Genomic DNA, 16,297 nt, shown 5'->3' on the forward strand with positions numbered 1-16,297 from the left:
AAAGAGGAGGAATCTACATAAAAACGCCTTCCTGGCAACGCCCAAATGCCCTGCTGCCATGCAGATAAACACTGGCAGCGGCAGCAAGTGCATGCCCACAGCCACCCCTTGTTCCTTCACACCTTGTATCAGCTGTAATCCAGTCCAGTCCAGTGCTGCCTGCTGAGCAGCACTGACCAACACTGCCTGGGCCCAGGCTTTTATCTCTGAGGCCCCATTATGATGTCAGAAAGCTGGCTCTGGAATCCTGAGGGCTCCACTATGACACGTGCAAAGTTCCGTCTGAACTTTATATAAGACGGTGAGGCTCAGTCAGTCACTCAGTGTTGCCTGAGAGGGCAACACTGCAACAGCCGGCCGCCAGGCTGTCTTTTTTTTGCACAGCTAGTTGCCTCCAGGAGGCCACAAGAGGGAGACAAGGGACTGCAAAATGGAAAATAGGCATCCACCAACTTTACAGACAACTTCTCCTTGCTCCTACAACCTCCATCCTTGCACAGTTTGTTATTCTTCTAGGTAACATAGTAACAAATCCAAATTGCTGCTCTCTTTGTAGGCAAGCAAGGCTTTGTTGCAACTGCAATTCTACTTCTTCTTGAAATGTAGGGACGACAGTACATTCCATCACATCCATCTAGTGTACACAGGTAGGTCCATTGTGGCGGGCAGGCGAGCGGGCGGGCTGCTTTATTGGCTGTTTGCTGTTCCCCTACTCCACTCCACTATTTGACTGTTGTGCTGCATCAATCAATCAATCAATCAATCAATCAATCAATCAATCAATCAATCAATCAGTGGCTGGCTCAGGTGCAGCTCTTTAACTTACCTAAAAGGGAGGGCGGAGAGAAGACAAGGAAGGTGAATGAGGTGTTCCAATGTGAAATGCCGGAAACACAGAAACACAGACGACACACAACAAGAGGTGGCAATCTATTCATTAATTGCATTTAATCAATGAGCTCATTATCACTCATGCATTGTCCAACAGGTGTTGAAATAATGGGATTAAAAGGGGAGATCCCTTCAGAAAGACAGAAACAATAGCAAAGACAAAAAACACTTTTGGAATCTGCTTTTAGTCAACACATAAGGAAAGGGTGCACCGGTCCTGGAAATACTGCAATACCAGGTCAATGCGTGGAGTGGACAGAGCAAGCTCTATTTCCATCTCCCTGTTCTAAAAATCCATTTAATATATGGTCCCCAGATAGGGGACGTATCAGATATTAAACTGATAAGAACAGATACTACACTTGATCTTAGCCAAAAGGCCGAGAAGCGATAACCCGAACGGGCCGCGCGTTGCCCGAGCCTGCCCGATACTGCTGTTCAGCCCTTGCAGCGATTCAGCCTACTTCTAGGCAATTCCATGGGGCCCTGCAGGCTCACACACTCACAGCTACACGGGAGGTGAATAAAGGCCGGAGAGGAAGCCAGACAGGATTTGCTTTCTTTTGCTTGCACCATAATGCAGTGCTGAAAGAGGAGGAATCTACATAAAAACGCCTTCCTGGCAACGCCCAAATGCCCTGCTGCCATGCAGATAAACACTGGCAGCGGCAGCAAGTGCATGCCCACAGCCACCCCTTGTTCCTTCACACCTTGTATCAGCTGTAATCCAGTCCAGTCCAGTGCTGCCTGCTGAGCAGCACTGACCAACACTGCCTGGGCCCAGGCTTTTATCTCTGAGGCCCCATTATGATGTCAGAAAGCTGGCTCTGGAATCCTGAGGGCTCCACTATGACACGTGCAAAGTTCCGTCTGAACTTTATATAAGACGGTGAGGCTCAGTCAGTCACTCAGTGTTGCCTGAGAGGGCAACACTGCAACAGCCGGCCGCCAGGCTGTCTTTTTTTTGCACAGCTAGTTGCCTCCAGGAGGCCACAAGAGGGAGACAAGGGACTGCAAAATGGAAAATAGGCATCCACCAACTTTACAGACAACTTCTCCTTGCTCCTACAACCTCCATCCTTGCACAGTTTGTTATTCTTCTAGGTAACATAGTAACAAATCCAAATTGCTGCTCTCTTTGTAGGCAAGCAAGGCTTTGTTGCAACTGCAATTCTTACTTCTTCTTGAAATGTAGGGACGACAGTACATTCCATCACATCCATCTAGTGTACACAGGTAGGTCCATTGTGGCGGGCAGGCGAGCGGGCGGGCTGCTTTATTGGCTGTTTGCTGTTCCCCTACTCCACTCCACTATTTGACTGTTGTGCTGCATCAATCAATCAATCAATCAATCAATCAATCAATCAATCAATCAATCAATCAATCAATCAATCAGTGGCTGGCTCAGGTGCAGCTCTTTAACTTACCTAAAAGGGAGGGCGGAGAGAAGACAAGGAAGGTGAATGAGGTGTTCCAATGTGAAATGCCGGAAACACAGAAACACAGACGACACACAACAAGAGGTGGCAATCTATTCATTAATTGCATTTAATCAATGAGCTCATTATCACTCATGCATTGTCCAACAGGTGTTGAAATAATGGGATTAAAAGGGGAGATCCCTTCAGAAAGACAGAAACAATAGCAAAGACAAAAAACACTTTTGGAATCTGCTTTTAGTCAACACATAAGGAAAGGGTGCACCGGTCCTGGAAATACTGCAATACCAGGTCAATGCGTGGAGTGGACAGAGCAAGCTCTGTTTCCATCTCCCTGTTCTAAAAATCCATTTAATATATGGTCCCCAGATAGGGGACGTATCAGATATTAAACTGATAAGAACAGATACTACACTTGATCTTAGCCAAAAGGCCGAGAAGCGATAACCCGAACGGGCCGCGCGTTGCCCGAGCCTGCCCGATACTGCTGTTCAGCCCTTGCAGCGATTCAGCCTACTTCTAGGCAATTCCATGGGGCCCTGCAGGCTCACACACTCACAGCTACACGGGAGGTGAATAAAGGCCGGAGAGGAAGCCAGACAGGATTTGCTTCTTTTGCTTGCACCACAATGCAGTGCTGAAAGAGGAGGAATCTACATAAAAACGCCTTCCTGGCAACGCCCAAATGCCCTGCTGCCATGCAGATAAACACTGGCAGCGGCAGCAAGTGCATGCCCACAGCCACCCCTTGTTCCTTCACACCTTGTATCAGCTGTAATCCAGTCCAGTCCAGTGCTGCCTGCTGAGCAGCACTGACCAACACTGCCTGGGCCCAGGCTTTTATCTCTGAGGCCCCATTATGATGTCAGAAAGCTGGCTCTGGAATCCTGAGGGCTCCACTATGACACGTGCAAAGTTCCGTCTGAACTTTATATAAGACGGTGAGGCTCAGTCAGTCACTCAGTGTTGCCTGAGAGGGCAACACTGCAACAGCCGGCCGCCAGGCTGTCTTTTTTTTGCACAGCTAGTTGCCTCCAGGAGGCCACAAGAGGGAGACAAGGGACTGCAAAATGGAAAATAGGCATCCACCAACTTTACAGACAACTTCTCCTTGCTCCTACAACCTCCATCCTTGCACAGTTTGTTATTCTTCTAGGTAACATAGTAACAAATCCAAATTGCTGCTCTCTTTGTAGGCAAGCAAGGCTTTGTTGCAACTGCAATTCTTACTTCTTCTTGAAATGTAGGGACGACAGTACATTCCATCACATCCATCTAGTGTACACAGGTAGGTCCATTGTGGCGGGCAGGCGAGCGGGCGGGCTGCTTTATTGGCTGTTTGCTGTTCCCCTACTCCACTCCACTATTTGACTGTTGTGCTGCATCAATCAATCAATCAATCAATCAATCAATCAATCAATCAATCAATCAATCAATCAATCAGTGGCTGGCTCAGGTGCAGCTCTTTAACTTACCTAAAAGGGAGGGCGGAGAGAAGACAAGGAAGGTGAATGAGGTGTTCCAATGTGAAATGCCGGAAACACAGAAACACAGACGACACACAACAAGAGGTGGCAATCTATTCATTAATTGCATTTAATCAATGAGCTCATTATCACTCATGCATTGTCCAACAGGTGTTGAAATAATGGGATTAAAAGGGGAGATCCCTTCAGAAAGACAGAAACAATAGCAAAGACAAAAAACACTTTTGGAATCTGCTTTTAGTCAACACATAAGGAAAGGGTGCACCGGTCCTGGAAATACTGCAATACCAGGTCAATGCGTGGAGTGGACAGAGCAAGCTCTATTTCCATCTCCCTGTTCTAAAAATCCATTTAATATATGGTCCCCAGATAGGGGACGTATCAGATATTAAACTGATAAGAACAGATACTACACTTGATCTTAGCCAAAAGGCCGAGAAGCGATAACCCGAACGGGCCGCGCGTTGCCCGAGCCTGCCCGATACTGCTGTTCAGCCCTTGCAGCGATTCAGCCTACTTCTAGGCAATTCCATGGGGCCCTGCAGGCTCACACACTCACAGCTACACGGGAGGTGAATAAAGGCCGGAGAGGAAGCCAGACAGGATTTGCTTCTTTTGCTTGCACCACAATGCAGTGCTGAAAGAGGAGGAATCTACATAAAAACGCCTTCCTGGCAACGCCCAAATGCCCTGCTGCCATGCAGATAAACACTGGCAGCGGCAGCAAGTGCATGCCCACAGCCACCCCTTGTTCCTTCACACCTTGTATCAGCTGTAATCCAGTCCAGTCCAGTGCTGCCTGCTGAGCAGCACTGACCAACACTGCCTGGGCCCAGGCTTTTATCTCTGAGGCCCCATTATGATGTCAGAAAGCTGGCTCTGGAATCCTGAGGGCTCCACTATGACACGTGCAAAGTTCCGTCTGAACTTTATATAAGACGGTGAGGCTCAGTCAGTCACTCAGTGTTGCCTGAGAGGGCAACACTGCAACAGCCGGCCGCCAGGCTGTCTTTTTTTTGCACAGCTAGTTGCCTCCAGGAGGCCACAAGAGGGAGACAAGGGACTGCAAAATGGAAAATAGGCATCCACCAACTTTACAGACAACTTCTCCTTGCTCCTACAACCTCCATCCTTGCACAGTTTGTTATTCTTCTAGGTAACATAGTAACAAATCCAAATTGCTGCTCTCTTTGTAGGCAAGCAAGGCTTTGTTGCAACTGCAATTCTTACTTCTTCTTGAAATGTAGGGACGACAGTACATTCCATCACATCCATCTAGTGTACACAGGTAGGTCCATTGTGGCGGGCAGGCGAGCGGGCGGGCTGCTTTATTGGCTGTTTGCTGTTCCCCTACTCCACTCCACTATTTGACTGTTGTGCTGCATCAATCAATCAATCAATCAATCAATCAATCAATCAATCAATCAATCAATCAGTGGCTGGCTCAGGTGCAGCTCTTTAACTTACCTAAAAGGGAGGGCGGAGAGAAGACAAGGAAGGTGAATGAGGTGTTCCAATGTGAAATGCCGGAAACACAGAAACACAGACGACACACAACAAGAGGTGGCAATCTATTCATTAATTGCATTTAATCAATGAGCTCATTATCACTCATGCATTGTCCAACAGGTGTTGAAATAATGGGATTAAAAGGGGAGATCCCTTCAGAAAGACAGAAACAATAGCAAAGACAAAAAACACTTTTGGAATCTGCTTTTAGTCAACACATAAGGAAAGGGTGCACCGGTCCTGGAAATACTGCAATACCAGGTCAATGCGTGGAGTGGACAGAGCAAGCTCTATTTCCATCTCCCTGTTCTAAAAATCCATTTAATATATGGTCCCCAGATAGGGGACGTATCAGATATTAAACTGATAAGAACAGATACTACACTTGATCTTAGCCAAAAGGCCGAGAAGCGATAACCCGAACGGGCCGCGCGTTGCCCGAGCCTGCCCGATACTGCTGTTCAGCCCTTGCAGCGATTCAGCCTACTTCTAGGCAATTCCATGGGGCCCTGCAGGCTCACACACTCACAGCTACACGGGAGGTGAATAAAGGCCGGAGAGGAAGCCAGACAGGATTTGCTTCTTTTGCTTGCACCACAATGCAGTGCTGAAAGAGGAGGAATCTACATAAAAACGCCTTCCTGGCAACGCCCAAATGCCCTGCTGCCATGCAGATAAACACTGGCAGCGGCAGCAAGTGCATGCCCACAGCCACCCCTTGTTCCTTCACACCTTGTATCAGCTGTAATCCAGTCCAGTCCAGTGCTGCCTGCTGAGCAGCACTGACCAACACTGCCTGGGCCCAGGCTTTTATCTCTGAGGCCCCATTATGATGTCAGAAAGCTGGCTCTGGAATCCTGAGGGCTCCACTATGACACGTGCAAAGTTCCGTCTGAACTTTATATAAGACGGTGAGGCTCAGTCAGTCACTCAGTGTTGCCTGAGAGGGCAACACTGCAACAGCCGGCCGCCAGGCTGTCTTTTTTTTGCACAGCTAGTTGCCTCCAGGAGGCCACAAGAGGGAGACAAGGGACTGCAAAATGGAAAATAGGCATCCACCAACTTTACAGACAACTTCTCCTTGCTCCTACAACCTCCATCCTTGCACAGTTTGTTATTCTTCTAGGTAACATAGTAACAAATCCAAATTGCTGCTCTCTTTGTAGGCAAGCAAGGCTTTGTTGCAACTGCAATTCTTACTTCTTCTTGAAATGTAGGGACGACAGTACATTCCATCACATCCATCTAGTGTACACAGGTAGGTCCATTGTGGCGGGCAGGCGAGCGGGCGGGCTGCTTTATTGGCTGTTTGCTGTTCCCCTACTCCACTCCACTATTTGACTGTTGTGCTGCATCAATCAATCAATCAATCAATCAATCAATCAATCAATCAATCAATCAATCAGTGGCTGGCTCAGGTGCAGCTCTTTAACTTACCTAAAAGGGAGGGCGGAGAGAAGACAAGGAAGGTGAATGAGGTGTTCCAATGTGAAATGCCGGAAACACAGAAACACAGACGACACACAACAAGAGGTGGCAATCTATTCATTAATTGCATTTAATCAATGAGCTCATTATCACTCATGCATTGTCCAACAGGTGTTGAAATAATGGGATTAAAAGGGGAGATCCCTTCAGAAAGACAGAAACAATAGCAAAGACAAAAAACACTTTTGGAATCTGCTTTTAGTCAACACATAAGGAAAGGGTGCACCGGTCCTGGAAATACTGCAATACCAGGTCAATGCGTGGAGTGGACAGAGCAAGCTCTATTTCCATCTCCCTGTTCTAAAAATCCATTTAATATATGGTCCCCAGATAGGGGACGTATCAGATATTAAACTGATAAGAACAGATACTACACTTGATCTTAGCCAAAAGGCCGAGAAGCGATAACCCGAACGGGCCGCGCGTTGCCCGAGCCTGCCCGATACTGCTGTTCAGCCCTTGCAGCGATTCAGCCTACTTCTAGGCAATTCCATGGGGCCCTGCAGGCTCACACACTCACAGCTACACGGGAGGTGAATAAAGGCCGGAGAGGAAGCCAGACAGGATTTGCTTCTTTTGCTTGCACCACAATGCAGTGCTGAAAGAGGAGGAATCTACATAAAAACGCCTTCCTGGCAACGCCCAAATGCCCTGCTGCCATGCAGATAAACACTGGCAGCGGCAGCAAGTGCATGCCCACAGCCACCCCTTGTTCCTTCACACCTTGTATCAGCTGTAATCCAGTCCAGTCCAGTGCTGCCTGCTGAGCAGCACTGACCAACACTGCCTGGGCCCAGGCTTTTATCTCTGAGGCCCCATTATGATGTCAGAAAGCTGGCTCTGGAATCCTGAGGGCTCCACTATGACACGTGCAAAGTTCCGTCTGAACTTTATATAAGACGGTGAGGCTCAGTCAGTCACTCAGTGTTGCCTGAGAGGGCAACACTGCAACAGCCGGCCGCCAGGCTGTCTTTTTTTTGCACAGCTAGTTGCCTCCAGGAGGCCACAAGAGGGAGACAAGGGACTGCAAAATGGAAAATAGGCATCCACCAACTTTACAGACAACTTCTCCTTGCTCCTACAACCTCCATCCTTGCACAGTTTGTTATTCTTCTAGGTAACATAGTAACAAATCCAAATTGCTGCTCTCTTTGTAGGCAAGCAAGGCTTTGTTGCAACTGCAATTCTTACTTCTTCTTGAAATGTAGGGACGACAGTACATTCCATCACATCCATCTAGTGTACACAGGTAGGTCCATTGTGGCGGGCAGGCGAGCGGGCGGGCTGCTTTATTGGCTGTTTGCTGTTCCCCTACTCCACTCCACTATTTGACTGTTGTGCTGCATCAATCAATCAATCAATCAATCAATCAATCAATCAATCAATCAATCAGTGGCTGGCTCAGGTGCAGCTCTTTAACTTACCTAAAAGGGAGGGCGGAGAGAAGACAAGGAAGGTGAATGAGGTGTTCCAATGTGAAATGCCGGAAACACAGAAACACAGACGACACACAACAAGAGGTGGCAATCTATTCATTAATTGCATTTAATCAATGAGCTCATTATCACTCATGCATTGTCCAACAGGTGTTGAAATAATGGGATTAAAAGGGGAGATCCCTTCAGAAAGACAGAAACAAAAAACACTTTTGGAATCTGCTTTTAGTCAACACATAAGGAAAGGGTGCACCGGTCCTGGAAATACTGCAATACCAGGTCAATGCGTGGAGTGGACAGAGCAAGCTCTATTTCCATCTCCCTGTTCTAAAAATCCATTTAATATATGGTCCCCAGATAGGGGACGTATCAGATATTAAACTGATAAGAACAGATACTACACTTGATCTTAGCCAAAAGGCCGAGAAGCGATAACCCGAACGGGCCGCGCGTTGCCCGAGCCTGCCCGATACTGCTGTTCAGCCCTTGCAGCGATTCAGCCTACTTCTAGGCAATTCCATGGGGCCCTGCAGGCTCACACACTCACAGCTACACGGGAGGTGAATAAAGGCCGGAGAGGAAGCCAGACAGGATTTGCTTCTTTTGCTTGCACCACAATGCAGTGCTGAAAGAGGAGGAATCTACATAAAAACGCCTTCCTGGCAACGCCCAAATGCCCTGCTGCCATGCAGATAAACACTGGCAGCGGCAGCAAGTGCATGCCCACAGCCACCCCTTGTTCCTTCACACCTTGTATCAGCTGTAATCCAGTCCAGTCCAGTGCTGCCTGCTGAGCAGCACTGACCAACACTGCCTGGGCCCAGGCTTTTATCTCTGAGGCCCCATTATGATGTCAGAAAGCTGGCTCTGGAATCCTGAGGGCTCCACTATGACACGTGCAAAGTTCCGTCTGAACTTTATATAAGACGGTGAGGCTCAGTCAGTCACTCAGTGTTGCCTGAGAGGGCAACACTGCAACAGCCGGCCGCCAGGCTGTCTTTTTTTTGCACAGCTAGTTGCCTCCAGGAGGCCACAAGAGGGAGACAAGGGACTGCAAAATGGAAAATAGGCATCCACCAACTTTACAGACAACTTCTCCTTGCTCCTACAACCTCCATCCTTGCACAGTTTGTTATTCTTCTAGGTAACATAGTAACAAATCCAAATTGCTGCTCTCTTTGTAGGCAAGCAAGGCTTTGTTGCAACTGCAATTCTTACTTCTTCTTGAAATGTAGGGACGACAGTACATTCCATCACATCCATCTAGTGTACACAGGTAGGTCCATTGTGGCGGGCAGGCGAGCGGGCGGGCTGCTTTATTGGCTGTTTGCTGTTCCCCTACTCCACTCCACTATTTGACTGTTGTGCTGCATCAATCAATCAATCAATCAATCAATCAATCAATCAATCAATCAATCAATCAATCAGTGGCTGGCTCAGGTGCAGCTCTTTAACTTACCTAAAAGGGAGGGCGGAGAGAAGACAAGGAAGGTGAATGAGGTGTTCCAATGTGAAATGCCGGAAACACAGAAACACAGACGACACACAACAAGAGGTGGCAATCTATTCATTAATTGCATTTAATCAATGAGCTCATTATCACTCATGCATTGTCCAACAGGTGTTGAAATAATGGGATTAAAAGGGGAGATCCCTTCAGAAAGACAGAAACAATAGCAAAGACAAAAAACACTTTTGGAATCTGCTTTTAGTCAACACATAAGGAAAGGGTGCACCGGTCCTGGAAATACTGCAATACCAGGTCAATGCGTGGAGTGGACAGAGCAAGCTCTATTTCCATCTCCCTGTTCTAAAAATCCATTTAATATATGGTCCCCAGATAGGGGACGTATCAGATATTAAACTGATAAGAACAGATACTACACTTGATCTTAGCCAAAAGGCCGAGAAGCGATAACCCGAACGGGCCGCGCGTTGCCCGAGCCTGCCCGATACTGCTGTTCAGCCCTTGCAGCGATTCAGCCTACTTCTAGGCAATTCCATGGGGCCCTGCAGGCTCACACACTCACAGCTACACGGGAGGTGAATAAAGGCCGGAGAGGAAGCCAGACAGGATTTGCTTCTTTTGCTTGCACCACAATGCAGTGCTGAAAGAGGAGGAATCTACATAAAAACGCCTTCCTGGCAACGCCCAAATGCCCTGCTGCCATGCAGATAAACACTGGCAGCGGCAGCAAGTGCATGCCCACAGCCACCCCTTGTTCCTTCACACCTTGTATCAGCTGTAATCCAGTCCAGTCCAGTGCTGCCTGCTGAGCAGCACTGACCAACACTGCCTGGGCCCAGGCTTTTATCTCTGAGGCCCCATTATGATGTCAGAAAGCTGGCTCTGGAATCCTGAGGGCACCACTATGACACGTGCAAAGTTCCGTCTGAACTTTATATAAGACGGTGAGGCTCAGTCAGTCACTCAGTGTTGCCTGAGAGGGCAACACTGCAACAGCCGGCCGCCAGGCTGTCTTTTTTTTGCACAGCTAGTTGCCTCCAGGAGGCCACAAGAGGGAGACAAGGGACTGCAAAATGGAAAATAGGCATCCACCAACTTTACAGACAACTTCTCCTTGCTCCTACAACCTCCATCCTTGCACAGTTTGTTATTCTTCTAGGTAACATAGTAACAAATCCAAATTGCTGCTCTCTTTGTAGGCAAGCAAGGCTTTGTTGCAACTGCAATTCTTACTTCTTCTTGAAATGTAGGGACGACAGTACATTCCATCACATCCATCTAGTGTACACAGGTAGGTCCATTGTGGCGGGCAGGCGAGCGGGCGGGCTGCTTTATTGGCTGTTTGCTGTTCCCCTACTCCACTCCACTATTTGACTGTTGTGCTGCATCAATCAATCAATCAATCAATCAATCAATCAATCAATCAATCAATCAATCAATCAATCAGTGGCTGGCTCAGGTGCAGCTCTTTAACTTACCTAAAAGGGAGGGCGGAGAGAAGACAAGGAAGGTGAATGAGGTGTTCCAATGTGAAATGCCGGAAACACAGAAACACAGACGACACACAACAAGAGGTGGCAATCTATTCATTAATTGCATTTAATCAATGAGCTCATTATCACTCATGCATTGTCCAACAGGTGTTGAAATAATGGGATTAAAAGGGGAGATCCCTTCAGAAAGACAGAAACAATAGCAAAGACAAAAAACACTTTTGGAATCTGCTTTTAGTCAACACATAAGGAAAGGGTGCACCGGTCCTGGAAATACTGCAATACCAGGTCAATGCGTGGAGTGGACAGAGCAAGCTCTATTTCCATCTCCCTGTTCTAAAAATCCATTTAATATATGGTCCCCAGATAGGGGACGTATCAGATATTAAACTGATAAGAACAGATACTACACTTGATCTTAGCCAAAAGGCCGAGAAGCGATAACCCGAACGGGCCGCGCGTTGCCCGAGCCTGCCCGATACTGCTGTTCAGCCCTTGCAGCGATTCAGCCTACTTCTAGGCAATTCCATGGGGCCCTGCAGGCTCACACACTCACAGCTACACGGGAGGTGAATAAAGGCCGGAGAGGAAGCCAGACAGGATTTGCTTCTTTTGCTTGCACCACAATGCAGTGCTGAAAGAGGAGGAATCTACATAAAAACGCCTTCCTGGCAACGCCCAAATGCCCTGCTGCCATGCAGATAAACACTGGCAGCGGCAGCAAGTGCATGCCCACAGCCACCCCTTGTTCCTTCACACCTTGTATCAGCTGTAATCCAGTCCAGTCCAGTGCTGCCTGCTGAGCAGCACTGACCAACACTGCCTGGGCCCAGGCTTTTATCTCTGAGGCCCCATTATGATGTCAGAAAGCTGGCTCTGGAATCCTGAGGGCTCCACTATGACACGTGCAAAGTTCCGTCTGAACTTTATATAAGACGGTGAGGCTCAGTCAGTCACTCAGTGTTGCCTGAGAGGGCAACACTGCAACAGCCGGCCGCCAGGCTGTCTTTTTTTTGCACAGCTAGTTGCCTCCAGGAGGCCACAAGAGGGAGACAAGGGACTGCAAAATGGAAAATAGGCATCCACCAACTTTACAGACAACTTCTCCTTGCTCCTACAACCTCCATCCTTGCACAGTTTGTTATTCTTCTAGGTAACATAGTAACAAATCCAAATTGCTGCTCTCTTTGTAGGCAAGCAAGGCTTTGTTGCAACTGCAATTCTTACTTCTTCTTGAAATGTAGGGACGACAGTACATTCCATCACATCCATCTAGTGTACACAGGTAGGTCCATTGTGGCGGGCAGGCGAGCGGGCGGGCTGCTTTATTGGCTGTTTGCTGTTCCCCTACTCCACTCCACTATTTGACTGTTGTGCTGCATCAATCAATCAATCAATCAATCAATCAATCAATCAATCAATCAATCAATCAATCAATCAGTGGCTGGCTCAGGTGCAGCTCTTTAACTTACCTAAAAGGGAGGGCGGAGAGAAGACAAGGAAGGTGAATGAGGTGTTCCAATGTGAAATGCCGGAAACATAGAAACACAGACGACACACAACAAGAGGTGGCAATCTATTCATTAATTGCATTTAATCAATGAGCTCATTATCACTCATGCATTGTCCAACAGGTGTTGAAATAATGGGATTAAAAGGGGAGATCCCTTCAGAAAGACAGAAACAATAGCAAAGACAAAAAACACTTTTGGAATCTGCTTTTAGTCAACACATAAGGAAAGGGTGCACCGGTCCTGGAAATACTGCAATACCAGGTCAATGCGTGGAGTGGACAGAGCAAGCTCTATTTCCATCTCCCTGTTCTAAAAATCCATTTAATATATGGTCCCCAGATAGGGGACGTATCAGATATTAAACTGATAAGAACAGATACTACACTTGATCTTAGCCAAAAGGCCGAGAAGCGATAACCCGAACGGGCCGCGCGTTGCCCGAGCCTGCCCGATACTGCTGTTCAGCCCTTGCAGCGATTCAGCCTACTTCTAGGCAATTCCATGGGGCCCTGCAGGCTCACACACTCACAGCTACACGGGAGGTGAATAAAGGCCGGAGAGGAAGCCAGACAGGATTTGCTTCTTTTGCTTGCACCACAATGCAGTGCTGAAAGAGGAGGAATCTACATAAAAACGCCTTCCTGGCAACGCCCAAATGCCCTGCTGCCATGCAGATAAACACTGGCAGCGGCAGCAAGTGCATGCCCACAGCCACCCCTTGTTCCTTCACACCTTGTATCAGCTGTAATCCAGTCCAGTCCAGTGCTGCCTGCTGAGCAGCACTGACCAACACTGCCTGGGCCCAGGCTTTTATCTCTGAGGCCCCATTATGATGTCAGAAAGCTGGCTCTGGAATCCTGAGGGCTCCACTATGACACGTGCAAAGTTCCGTCTGAACTTTATATAAGACGGTGAGGCTCAGTCAGTCACTCAGTGTTGCCTGAGAGGGCAACACTGCAACAGCCGGCCGCCAGGCTGTCTTTTTTTTGCACAGCTAGTTGCCTCCAGGAGGCCACAAGAGGGAGACAAGGGACTGCAAAATGGAAAATAGGCATCCACCAACTTTACAGACAACTTCTCCTTGCTCCTACAACCTCCATCCTTGCACAGTTTGTTATTCTTCTAGGTAACATAGTAACAAATCCAAATTGCTGCTCTCTTTGTAGGCAAGCAAGGCTTTGTTGCAACTGCAATTCTTACTTCTTCTTGAAATGTAGGGACGACAGTACATTCCATCACATCCATCTAGTGTACACAGGTAGGTCCATTGTGGCGGGCAGGCGAGCGGGCGGGCTGCTTTATTGGTTGTTTGCTGTTCCCCTACTCCACTCCACTATTTGACTGTTGTGCTGCATCAATCAATCAATCAATCAATCAATCAATCAATCAATCAATCAATCAATCAGTGGCTGGCTCAGGTGCAGCTCTTTAACTTACCTAAAAGGGAGGGCGGAGAGAAGACAAGGAAGGTGAATGAGGTGTTCCAATGTGAAATGCCGGAAACACAGAAACACAGACGACACACAACAAGAGGTGGCAATCTATTCATTAATTGCATTTAATCAATGAGCTCATTATCACTCATGCATTGTCCAACAGGTGTTGAAATAATGGGATTAAAAGGGGAGATCCCTTCAGAAAGACAGAAACAATAGCAAAGACAAAAAACACTTTTGGAATCTGCTTTTAGTCAACACATAAGGAAAGGGTGCACCGGTCCTGGAAATACTGCAATACCAGGTCAATGCGTGGAGTGGACAGAGCAAGCTCTATTTCCATCTCCCTGTTCTAAAAATCCATTTAATATATGGTCCCCAGATAGGGGACGTATCAGATATTAAACTGATAAGAACAGATACTACACTTGATCTTAGCCAAAAGGCCGAGAAGCGATAACCCGAACGGGCCGCGCGTTGCCCGAGCCTGTCCGATACTGCTGTTCAGCCCTTGCAGCGATTCAGCCTACTTCTAGGCAATTCCATGGGGCCCTGCAGGCTCACACACTCACAGCTACACGGGAGGTGAATAAAGGCCGGAGAGGAAGCCAGACAGGATTTGCTTCTTTTGCTTGCACCACAATGCAGTGCTGAAAGAGGAGGAATCTACATAAAAACGCCTTCCTGGCAACGCCCAAATGCCCTGCTGCCATGCAGATAAACACTGGCAGCGGCAGCAAGTGCATGCCCACAGCCACCCCTTGTTCCTTCACACCTTGTATCAGCTGTAATCCAGTCCAGTCCAGTGCTGCCTGCTGAGCAGCACTGACCAACACTGCCTGGGCCCAGGCTTTTATCTCTGAGGCCCCATTATGATGTCAGAAAGCTGGCTCTGGAATCCTGAGGGCTCCACTATGACACGTGCAAAGTTCCGTCTGAACTTTATATAAGACGGTGAGGCTCAGTCAGTCACTCAGTGTTGCCTGAGAGGGCAACACTGCAACAGCCGGCCGCCAGGCTGTCTTTTTTTTGCACAGCTAGTTGCCTCCAGGAGGCCACAAGAGGGAGACAAGGGACTGCAAAATGGAAAATAGGCATCCACCAACTTTACAGACAACTTCTCCTTGCTCCTACAACCTCCATCCTTGCACAGTTTGTTATTCTTCTAGGTAACATAGTAACAAATCCAAATTGCTGCTCTCTTTGTAGGCAAGCAAGGCTTTATTGCAACTGCAATTCTTACTTCTTCTTGAAATGTAGGGACGACAGTACATTCCATCACATCCATCTAGTGTACACAGGTAGGTCCATTGTGGCGGGCAGGCGAGCGGGCGGGCTGCTTTATTGGCTGTTTGCTGTTCCCCTACTCCACTCCACTATTTGACTGTTGTGCTGCATCAATCAATCAATCAATCAATCAATCAATCAATCAATCAATCAATCAATCAATCAATCAATCAGTGGCTGGCTCAGGTGCAGCTCTTTAACTTACCTAAAAGGGAGGGCGGAGAGAAGACAAGGAAGGTGAATGAGGTGTTCCAATGTGAAATGCCGGAAACACAGAAACACAGACGACACACAACAAGAGGTGGCAATCTATTCATTAATTGCATTTAATCAATGAGCTCATTATCACTCATGCATTGTCCAACAGGTGTTGAAATAATGGGATTAAAAGGGGAGATCCCTTCAGAAAGACAGAAACAATAGCAAGCAAAGACAAAAAACACTTTTGGAATCTGCTTTTAGTCAACACATAAGGAAAGGGTGCACCGGTCCTGGAAATACTGCAATACCAGGTCAATGCGTGGAGTGGACAGAGCAAGCTCTATTTCCATCTCCCTGTTCTAAAAATCCATTTAATATATGGTCCCCAGATAGGGGACGTATCAGATATTAAACTGATAAGAACAGATACTACACTTGATCTTAGCCAAAAGGCCGAGAAGCGATAACCCGAACGGGCCGCGCGTTGCCCGAGCCTGCCCGATACTGCTGTTCAGCCCTTGCAGCGATTCAGCCTACTTCTAGGCAATTCCATGGGGCCCTGCAGGCTCACACACTCACAGCTACACGGGAGGTGAATAAAGGCCGGAGAGGAAGCCAGACAGGATTTGCTTCTTTTGCTTGCACCAC

General features: G+C 47.7%; 11 non-coding genes across 11 annotated transcripts; all 11 read right to left on the reverse strand.

The window, feature by feature from the left end:
• Positions 1 to 1,092: 1,092 nt before the first annotated feature.
• LOC142690928 (U2 spliceosomal RNA) lies at positions 1,093 to 1,283 on the reverse strand. The gene has a single exon (XR_012859602.1). It is a non-coding gene; the product is annotated as a U2 spliceosomal RNA (small nuclear RNA).
• A 1,301-nt stretch (positions 1,284 to 2,584) lies between these two features.
• LOC142691006 (U2 spliceosomal RNA) lies at positions 2,585 to 2,775 on the reverse strand. The gene has a single exon (XR_012859673.1). It is a non-coding gene; the product is annotated as a U2 spliceosomal RNA (small nuclear RNA).
• A 1,296-nt stretch (positions 2,776 to 4,071) lies between these two features.
• On the reverse strand, positions 4,072 to 4,262 carry LOC142690929 (U2 spliceosomal RNA). The gene has a single exon (XR_012859603.1). It is a non-coding gene; the product is annotated as a U2 spliceosomal RNA (small nuclear RNA).
• A 1,288-nt stretch (positions 4,263 to 5,550) lies between these two features.
• LOC142690931 (U2 spliceosomal RNA) lies at positions 5,551 to 5,741 on the reverse strand. Its single transcript, XR_012859604.1, has one exon. It is a non-coding gene; the product is annotated as a U2 spliceosomal RNA (small nuclear RNA).
• A 1,288-nt stretch (positions 5,742 to 7,029) lies between these two features.
• On the reverse strand, positions 7,030 to 7,220 carry LOC142690932 (U2 spliceosomal RNA). Its single transcript, XR_012859605.1, has one exon. It is a non-coding gene; the product is annotated as a U2 spliceosomal RNA (small nuclear RNA).
• Positions 7,221 to 8,492: 1,272 nt separating this feature from the next.
• Positions 8,493 to 8,683, reverse strand: LOC142690933 (U2 spliceosomal RNA). Its single transcript, XR_012859606.1, has one exon. It is a non-coding gene; the product is annotated as a U2 spliceosomal RNA (small nuclear RNA).
• A 1,292-nt stretch (positions 8,684 to 9,975) lies between these two features.
• LOC142690934 (U2 spliceosomal RNA) lies at positions 9,976 to 10,166 on the reverse strand. The gene has a single exon (XR_012859607.1). It is a non-coding gene; the product is annotated as a U2 spliceosomal RNA (small nuclear RNA).
• Positions 10,167 to 11,462: 1,296 nt separating this feature from the next.
• Positions 11,463 to 11,653, reverse strand: LOC142690935 (U2 spliceosomal RNA). The gene has a single exon (XR_012859608.1). It is a non-coding gene; the product is annotated as a U2 spliceosomal RNA (small nuclear RNA).
• A 1,296-nt stretch (positions 11,654 to 12,949) lies between these two features.
• LOC142690936 (U2 spliceosomal RNA) lies at positions 12,950 to 13,140 on the reverse strand. Its single transcript, XR_012859609.1, has one exon. It is a non-coding gene; the product is annotated as a U2 spliceosomal RNA (small nuclear RNA).
• A 1,288-nt stretch (positions 13,141 to 14,428) lies between these two features.
• Positions 14,429 to 14,619, reverse strand: LOC142690937 (U2 spliceosomal RNA). Its single transcript, XR_012859610.1, has one exon. It is a non-coding gene; the product is annotated as a U2 spliceosomal RNA (small nuclear RNA).
• A 1,304-nt stretch (positions 14,620 to 15,923) lies between these two features.
• Positions 15,924 to 16,114, reverse strand: LOC142690938 (U2 spliceosomal RNA). Its single transcript, XR_012859611.1, has one exon. It is a non-coding gene; the product is annotated as a U2 spliceosomal RNA (small nuclear RNA).
• Between the last annotated feature and the right edge of the window lie 183 nt (positions 16,115 to 16,297).

Source organism: Rhinoderma darwinii (assembly GCF_050947455.1).
Source record: "Rhinoderma darwinii isolate aRhiDar2 chromosome 5 unlocalized genomic scaffold, aRhiDar2.hap1 SUPER_5_unloc_35, whole genome shotgun sequence".
Lineage (NCBI taxonomy): Eukaryota > Metazoa > Chordata > Amphibia > Anura > Rhinodermatidae > Rhinoderma > Rhinoderma darwinii.